The following is an 8,228-nucleotide window of genomic DNA, read 5'->3' on the forward strand; positions in this document are numbered from 1 at the left end:
GTTTTTTTTTTTTTTTTTTTTTTTTTTGGTGGCTGGCCGCTATGAGAGCAGTTTGCTTGTTGAGAAGTGTTTCTAAGAATAACGACAGGGCGGTCATCGCCTTCGAGCCCAGCAAACTCCAGAAAGTTCCCGGCATAGCCAGCAATAGGGTAAAGGAGCCTGAGACAAAGGCTGCTTTGGGGGCAGGACGACAGGGGTGGGGAGGAGGGGGAAGGAGGGAGGGAGGAAGGGGGCGGGGGCGCAGGGCCCGTCCGAGCCTCCTTGGGGCCTGAGGCGGGACTGGCCGCGGGGCTGCCTGGCCGGTGCCTCCATTTTCAGATGGTTTTTTCCAGAAAGGAATTAAAGAAGAAGCCTTTAGAGTTTCTCTCCTACTAGCTAATTTATCAGATAAAAACACTGGAAAATTCTGTAACTTTCACGCAGCTAAGCCAGATGAATTGAGTGGCTAGACGCCAGAAGGGAAGGTCCCCGCCACCGGAGGCAAGCGACGGGACAGGTGGCGCTGGAGTCTGCTGGCTTCTCTGCCGCCACCTCACTGCCCGGCTCTAGTCCCTCGTCCCCGTGGGGGCGTTTGGGGATTTGGTAAAAAGGTCGAAGACCCTCGGGAGTGATTCTCGGTGTCTGGGCTCCGCCGCCGCTGCAGGCTGTGGGCCCGCCCGCGCCTCCCCCGTCGTGCCGTCTCCTCCAAGTCTTGAGGCCGACGAGGCCGGCGGGGTGGCGCGGGTTCCCCTCGGCGCCCTGCATCGCTGGCCGCTGGCCCCCTTCAACATCCACTTCAGCAGCCGTGCTGGGAGACGGGAAGTGTCTGGAGGGGTTTTCCCGTGCGGCAGAACTGCTCTGGGTGCTAGAGCGGGATATCCCAAGGGGACGGGTTTGGAGAGGTCGGTTAGAGTAAGGGTTGATGGCAGTCACCGGTTCTTATTCCCACCGTAAGGTTCGCCTCCTCAGAAATGGCCATGTTGGCTCCACGCGTGAAATACCCCCATCTCCCCTTTTAGCCCAAAGCCGTGTTCCTGCCCACTTCTCTCACATTTATTTTTATTTATTTATTTATTTTTGGTGGCTGGCCAATGTGGGGATCCCAAACTTGACCTTGGTGTTATCGGCACCACTGCTCTAACCAAATGAGCTAACAGCCAGCCCTCTCACATTTACAAAATAGTTTTTTGTTATTGTTATTTGGGTTTATTTTTTCACTTTTTTTTTTTTTTTTTGAGGATGACAATCCTAGTTAAAGACCAGGAATAACGGTAAGTATGTATGTTACTAATAAAGCAATATCCTGTACTCCAAAGTCATATAAAGTCAGTCTTATTAGTATGGCCTCCTTGCCGCCTTTTTTGTTTGTTTTGACAGCTGGTAGGTACAGAGATTCGAACCCTGACGCCTCTTTGCCTTCTGAGGGCTGGCATAGAAAGGCAGGAGGTGATTGGAATCAGGGAAAATAATTGAACATTCTTTCCACACCTACAGTTATTTTTCCTAAAGTACCTCCCCTCCCTCAGACTTCCTCTGCTACTCAAAACATCACTTTTTCCCGATGGCACTGCCTTCTCTGGGCTAATCCTCAGCCTGATGTTACTAAGTGGCTATTTCAAAGTACCCTGTGCTAGGGTGTGCAGGCAGGCAATAATTTATATTGATTTCTTTTTCTTTTTCTTTTTCTTTTTATTAAAAGATGACCAGTAAGGGGATCGTTAACCCTTGACTTGGTGTTGTCAGCACCATGCTCTCACAGGTGAGCCACGGGCTGGCCCTTATTATTAACTTCTTGATAAAACATCTACTAATAACCTTGACTGATTTGCCCTAGGAACTCACTTATTTTCTTCATTCAAGGTTATATCTGGAGATTTATCGATTAGACACACTCTCTCTTATGAAAGGTATTTGGTAGGTCCTTCCCAATCTCCACCCTTTTCTAACACTCCCTACCCACAGTAGTGGTAGTGGCTACTGGTTTAAAGAGCCATTGTACTGACTGCAGACAACAGTCACAAATGCTGCTGCGGCTCTAAGCGGACATTCTACAGCCAGTGAATATTCCCATGAAGATTGATTTACTGTGACCAGAGTCCGTAGTGCTACAATTCAACTATCGTGTTAAATGTGCCTCTATAGGCTAGCCTGGAAATGTAAGCATCTCATAGACTTCTTTTCCATTCCCAAACTTGCAAGGCAAGGTCTGCCTGTGTGTGTCATTCCCATAATACTAGATTTTCTTTTTCTTTTTTTTTAAAAGATGACCGGTAAGGGGATCTTAACCCTTGACTTGGTGTTGTCAGCACCACGCTCAACCAGTGAGCCAACCGGCCATCCCTATATGGGATCTGAACCCGCGGCCTTGGTGTTATCAGCACCGCACTCTACCGAGTGAGCCACGGGCCGGCCCAATACTAGATTTTCTTCAACACAAGTATTAAAAAGTTTTGATGGGCTCGGAGGTACACATAATCTCATAAAGTTTTTTTATGTAATGCTGATACAACTGATTTTTTTTTTACTTTTGTTGTTGAAAAATTCACTAACATAAAATTAACCATTTTGAAGTGTGCTGAGGTACACATAATCTCATAAAGTTTTTTTATGTAATGTTGATACAACTGATTTTTTTTTACTTTTGTTGTTGAAAAATTCACTAACATAAAATTAACCATTTTGAAGTGTGCAATTCAGTGGTATTTAGTATCTTACAATGCTGTGCAATCATCACCTCTATCTAGTTCCAAAACATTTTCATCACCCCCAGACAGAGTTGATATTTTTTTTCTTTTGGCAGCTGGCCAGTATAGGGATCCAAACCCCTGACCTTGGTGTTCTCAACACCGTGATCTAACCAATTGAGCTAACCAGCCTACAACTGTTTTTTGAAGGGGCTCTCTATCCAAGTTTTGAGAATTGTGGCAGGCATTTTCCAACAAAGGTGTGGAGGGGATTACTTCTGGTATATTAGCAGCTAGGACGTGAAGCATCTCAAAGGGAAAGAAGCGCATGGGAGGTAATTCTGTATCTAGGTCTTCCTGGTTCAGGGCTGCAGGTTTTCTTCCCCTCTTTTCTAAATTAACAAATACTAAACTTTTTCCCTTCCCTCTCCTCCCCATGTCTCTTCCTTCTCTCCCTGACTCTCTCCTTTCTGTCAAATCCCCTCTGTGACTTATAGGTTTCTTCTGTCTCCGCTGCCAATGGAGAAGCTGGAAGGGGCTGAGGGTAGGCCCCCCACCCAGGGGCGCTGGTGGGTGGGGCGGAGCGCAGCCTAGGCCTGCAGACCATCCCAGCAGCCTCTGTCAGATCTGGGACGACCATTTTTTCTTCCAGCCCTGGAGTCCACTTGGGTTACTCAGAGTTCAGGATGGTACAAACTGGGGGAAGGAGACTACTCCCTCAGTGTGTGTCTGCAGTCAGAGGGGCCTTTGTACAGGTTGGAGACCCTGGGCCTGGACTCTGTGGGGCTCTACCTGAGTTTCTTTGTATCTCTGAGAAATTGACTGTATGGTTATTTCCCCCTGATCTGTCCCTCAGTGATTTGACTTGTGTGAAATTGTGACTGAGTATGTGGGAGGCAGGTGGAGACATCCACAGTATGGCTATGGACATCCAGGTGTCTGTGCTCGCTGCTGTGTGACTGTGTGTACCTGGGTGCATATGTGTCTGAGACACAGATACAGACATGCTCAGCCCATGGGATGTTTCCCTTTAAGTTGTGCTGTACGTGTGTAAGCATGAACATACAATTGTCTGAATCTGTGTTGTGTTTCCACTTTTCTTTATACGTGTGTGTCAGACGATTTGTGGACATACACATACTGATTCCATCTGTCTATCTTTGCTGCTCTATGCAGTGAGTTTGCATGCTTTGTTGGGTATTGAAATGTGTGTTTGTCTTTGTGTCTGTTGTCATGCGCACACATGTATATACGTGTATGAGTTTGGGAGCCAAGCTACCTGGGTTGAATCCTGCCACGATCCTTTTACAACTGTGTGACTTCAGGCAAGTTGCTCATTCTCTCTGAGTTTTCCCTACTGTAAAATGAGGCTATACACAGAAGCCAGCTCAGTTGTGCAGATTAAAGAGATAAAAGTTGTGAAGAGTTTATAGCCAAGCCTGACACCACCACGCTCCTACTGATGTTTCCTATCATTGTCATTTTATGTAGGGTGCATGTGTGTCTGGGGCCGGGATCCTGCCTGTCTGCCCAGGGCCTGCAGCCTTCCACCCTCTGTGCTTAGCTGGGAGGAGGAGAAGGGACGTCTAGGGCACTTACCTGTGTCATCAGGTTCTGGTAGCCTGGGCAGAGGAGTCTGGCAACTCTGCCTTTCTCACATGGGAAATGCTAAATATTTACAGTTGGGGCTTTTGAGCTGAGCATCATAGCTCTCCTCCCAGGTTCTGGGGGCTGGGGAGTGGTTACGAAGCCTCCTCTCTCCTTCTCTCCCACCAGCCTTCCCCTTCTTCAGCTCTGAGGCCCTGCTGGACCCTTGGCTCTTCCTCAGACTTACTGTGCCTGCTGCAAGCCTTGCTGGATTGAGGGTCTAGGTCTTGAGAGGTGACAGGGTGGGAGTGCAGGTGGAGGTTGATTTTGTCTGTCAGGAGACCTCAGCCTCAGCTTAACTGGGGGGCTTCTAGGCCTCCTCCTTACCCCAAGCTGAGATTGTGAAAGGCAGTGGGTGTTACACACTCTGGCTCCAAGGGGTTTGGTCCATCCCTGTTGTGGGAGCCTGGTATCTGCAAGCTGGGGACAAGGAGAAGAACCTGCCCCACCCTTGGGAGCTCCTGCTTGGTGTGCAAGTATGGTAGTGAATATGCCCTTCTCCAGCTCAGAACCCTACACAGCTCCTACTGACTCAGAGTAAAACCTCAGGTCTTCCTTTTAAAAAAAAAAAAAAGATGACTGGTAAGAGGATCTTAACCCTTGGCTTGGTGTTGTCAGCACCATGCTCAGCCAGTGAGCCAACCAGCCATCCCTATATAGGATCCGAACCCGTGGCCTTGGTGTAATCAGCACTGCACTCTCCCGCGTGAGCCATGGGCCAGCCCATCCCAGGTCTTCCTTGAGGTCCACAAGGCCCTGCAGACTTTGCCCCATGTTGAGCTCTTTTACCTGCCCGTAATCCTACCGACTGGGCCAATTGTTGAGCTAGGGCTGGGTCTGTAGCTCACAGACCCCTCAAGCCCATTCACAGACTGGGTCACAAACCCTTCACACACCAGGCTAGGTTCCCAGACCCCTCATATGCAGGTCTATGAGCTAGGTAACTGGCAAACAGGTCCTTGGAAGCCATAGGTTGAGGAGCATGGCTGTGCGGGTGGACACCCATGGCAGGCACCAGCCAAAGTTGCAGCACCATGCATGCACCCTAACTAAACACACACACACACACACACACACACACACACACACACACAATTTGCTTACAAAGAATGTGCAGCACCACCCCCAACCTGCCCCGAGGTGAGGGAGCCTGACCAAACTATTTTCCCAACACCCCATTACCTCCTCCTGCTTCCCCTTGCTCACTCTGTTCCAGTCTCACAGGCCTCCCTGCTGTTCCTTGGGCGTATCAAATGCAGGGTCCAACCTCAGGGCCTTTGCACTTGCTGTTCCCTCCGAATGGAATGCTATTCTCCTTCTCTCTCTTCCTTCGTGTCTTTGCTCAAGTGTCATCTTTTCAGTGAGGACTTTCCCACCCCGCATCCCAGGACTCCCACCTCCTTCCCTGCTTGATTTTTCTCCTAAGCACTATCACGCTCTGTTTTACTTATTTATTGTTTTCCCAACTAGAATGTCAGATCCATAAGGGCAGGGATTTTGTCTGTTTTGGTTAAGGCTGTGTCCCCATTGCCTGGAACAGCCCCTGGCACACAATAGGTACTCAAGGAGTGTTTGTTGAATGTGTGAATGAGGCAAAATGTTGATAATGAAGACCGTAGGACACATGCCTGTGTGGCCACCAGGATGTGTGCATTTGGACATGAAGGAATTCAGTGCAGATGGGTATGACATGTGGACACATTTTCCAAGTGGTGTCAGGTGCACATGTGTGGAGGGTTAGAAATCTTGATTCTCAGGGCCGGCCCGGTGGCGCACTGGATAGTGCGCCGCTTGGGAAGCGCGGCGGCACTCCCGCCCGAGGGTTCGGATCCCACATACAGACCAGTTCCCACTCACTGGCTGAGCGAGGCGCGGGAGCAACGGGTAAATACCATGGTAAGAGGGTGTTTAATTTTGTAAGAAACTGCCACACTGTCTCCCAAAGTGGTTGTATCATTTTGCATTCCTCCTAGCAATGAATGAAAGTTCCTGTTGCTCCAAATCTTTGCCAGAATTTGGTGTTCTCAGTGTTATGGATTTTGGCCATTTTAATAGGTGTGTAATGGTTTCTCATTGTTGTTTTAATTTGCATTTCTCTGATGACATATTATGGGGAGCATGTTTTCATATGCCTGCTTGTTTATTTATTTATTTATTTACATTTTATTTGTAGAGGGTTAAAAATATTGATTCTCGTTTGATTTTAGAATAGGGTTTTTAGGGCCGGCCCGTGGCTCACTCGGGAGAGTGCAGTGCTGATAACACCAAGGCTGCGGGTTCAGATCCTATATAGGGATGCCCGGTTCGCTCACTGGCTGAGCATGGTGCTGACAACACCAAGTCAAGGGTTAAGATCCCCTTACCGGTAATTTAAAAAAAAAAAAAAATGAATAGGGTGTTTAGGTAAATGCATGTATGGGGCAAAAGCCCTCAGGTAGGAGGCGACAGCCTATAGCCAGAGGGCAAAACCCATCTAATCAGCTCTAATCACTGTTTACGTATGGGATTGTATACTTTAATGATTTCAGAGCTAACAGGTGGTTGTCATACCGATTCTGTTAAGAGATTTTAAGAATTGCCGAAGGGAAAGATGTGGAAAAAAAATGTTTGCTAGGGGCAAGTTGTCTGTTGGAGCACTTTAGAAATAATTGTACTTTGATTTTATTTTAAGAATGTAACTTTTGCTTAAGAAGAGGTTATACTTTAGATAATGAGCCAGTTTGACCAACTTAGCTTTTCACTAATTGTACTTTGGCATGTCACATTGTTAATTTTACTGATGTTACTAGTTTCCATTGCTTAAGCTATACTTAGCCATAGGTAACTTTTCTAACACTGCCCATGTCCTTGTGTCTTTTTGTAATGATTGAATCAACGGAATTTTCTTGTGAAACTTCCTTGTCTTTACAATAAAGAAGAAAAGCTAAATTTGAATCAGGGCTGTACCCAGTTTTCTCTGGGGTACAGACCCTTTGGGCTTCTCGGTGCATTCATGGTGCTTTTAGTAATCCTTTTTTCGTCTCCGTTACACAGTGAGAAGTGTAACACACATGGACACAGGCATGCATGTCCACGTCTAAGAGGCTGTGAGTGTGTGAACCCAGTATGCCCAGGAATGAAGGCAATGGGAGTCTGTGTGTGGACCCTGAAGGGCCAGGGTGGGCAGCCACAAGAGCGTACACCCTCAAATGAAGACACTGGTATGCGCTCACCTGTGTGAGACTGCAGAACACTTAGGAGGCATGGCAGACCTTGGGGCATGTGGGTTTGGGAGAAGGGGATGCTAGGTACTGTTTTTGGCACTGGAGAAAGAGCAGTGAACAAAAACCCAGACTCAGCCTCAGGGAGCTGATTATTTTGATGGGAGAATTCAGATCATAAACAATGGCAAATAAGGGCCAGCCCACAGCTCACTCAGGAGAGTGCGGTGCTGATAACACCAAGGTCACAGGTTCAGATCCTATATAGGGATGGCCGGTTCGCTCACTGGCTGAACGTGGTGCTGACAACACCAAGCCAAGGGTTGAGATCCCCTTACCAATCATCTTTTTTTTTTTTTTATAAATAAAATAAAAATAAAGTCCTTCCAGTTCATCTGACCTCAAGATCACAAATCCTAGGATGTCTGGCCACTCCAAAGGCCGCAGGCCCCCAGGCCCTACTGCTTCTTACCCATTGCCTTGGGTTGATGTCCCCCCAAAAGTTAATCCCCCTGTGACTGTTAAGAGGGTGGGAAATCCTATTATGGTAATTGCAAGGTGGGGCCTTGAAGAGATGATTAAATTCTGAGGACCATGCCTAGTGAATGAATTAAAAATGGTGGTCATGGGCATGGTTCTGAGGGCTTTAAAAGCAGAGTGCATGAGGAACTATCTCTCTCTCTGCTCTGCCATTTCTGCCATGTGTGACCACTGGGTC

This window comes from Galeopterus variegatus, unplaced genomic scaffold (genome assembly GCF_000696425.1).
Source record: "Galeopterus variegatus unplaced genomic scaffold, G_variegatus-3.0.2 Scaffold1130, whole genome shotgun sequence".
NCBI classification, from domain to species: Eukaryota; Metazoa; Chordata; class Mammalia; order Dermoptera; family Cynocephalidae; genus Galeopterus; species Galeopterus variegatus.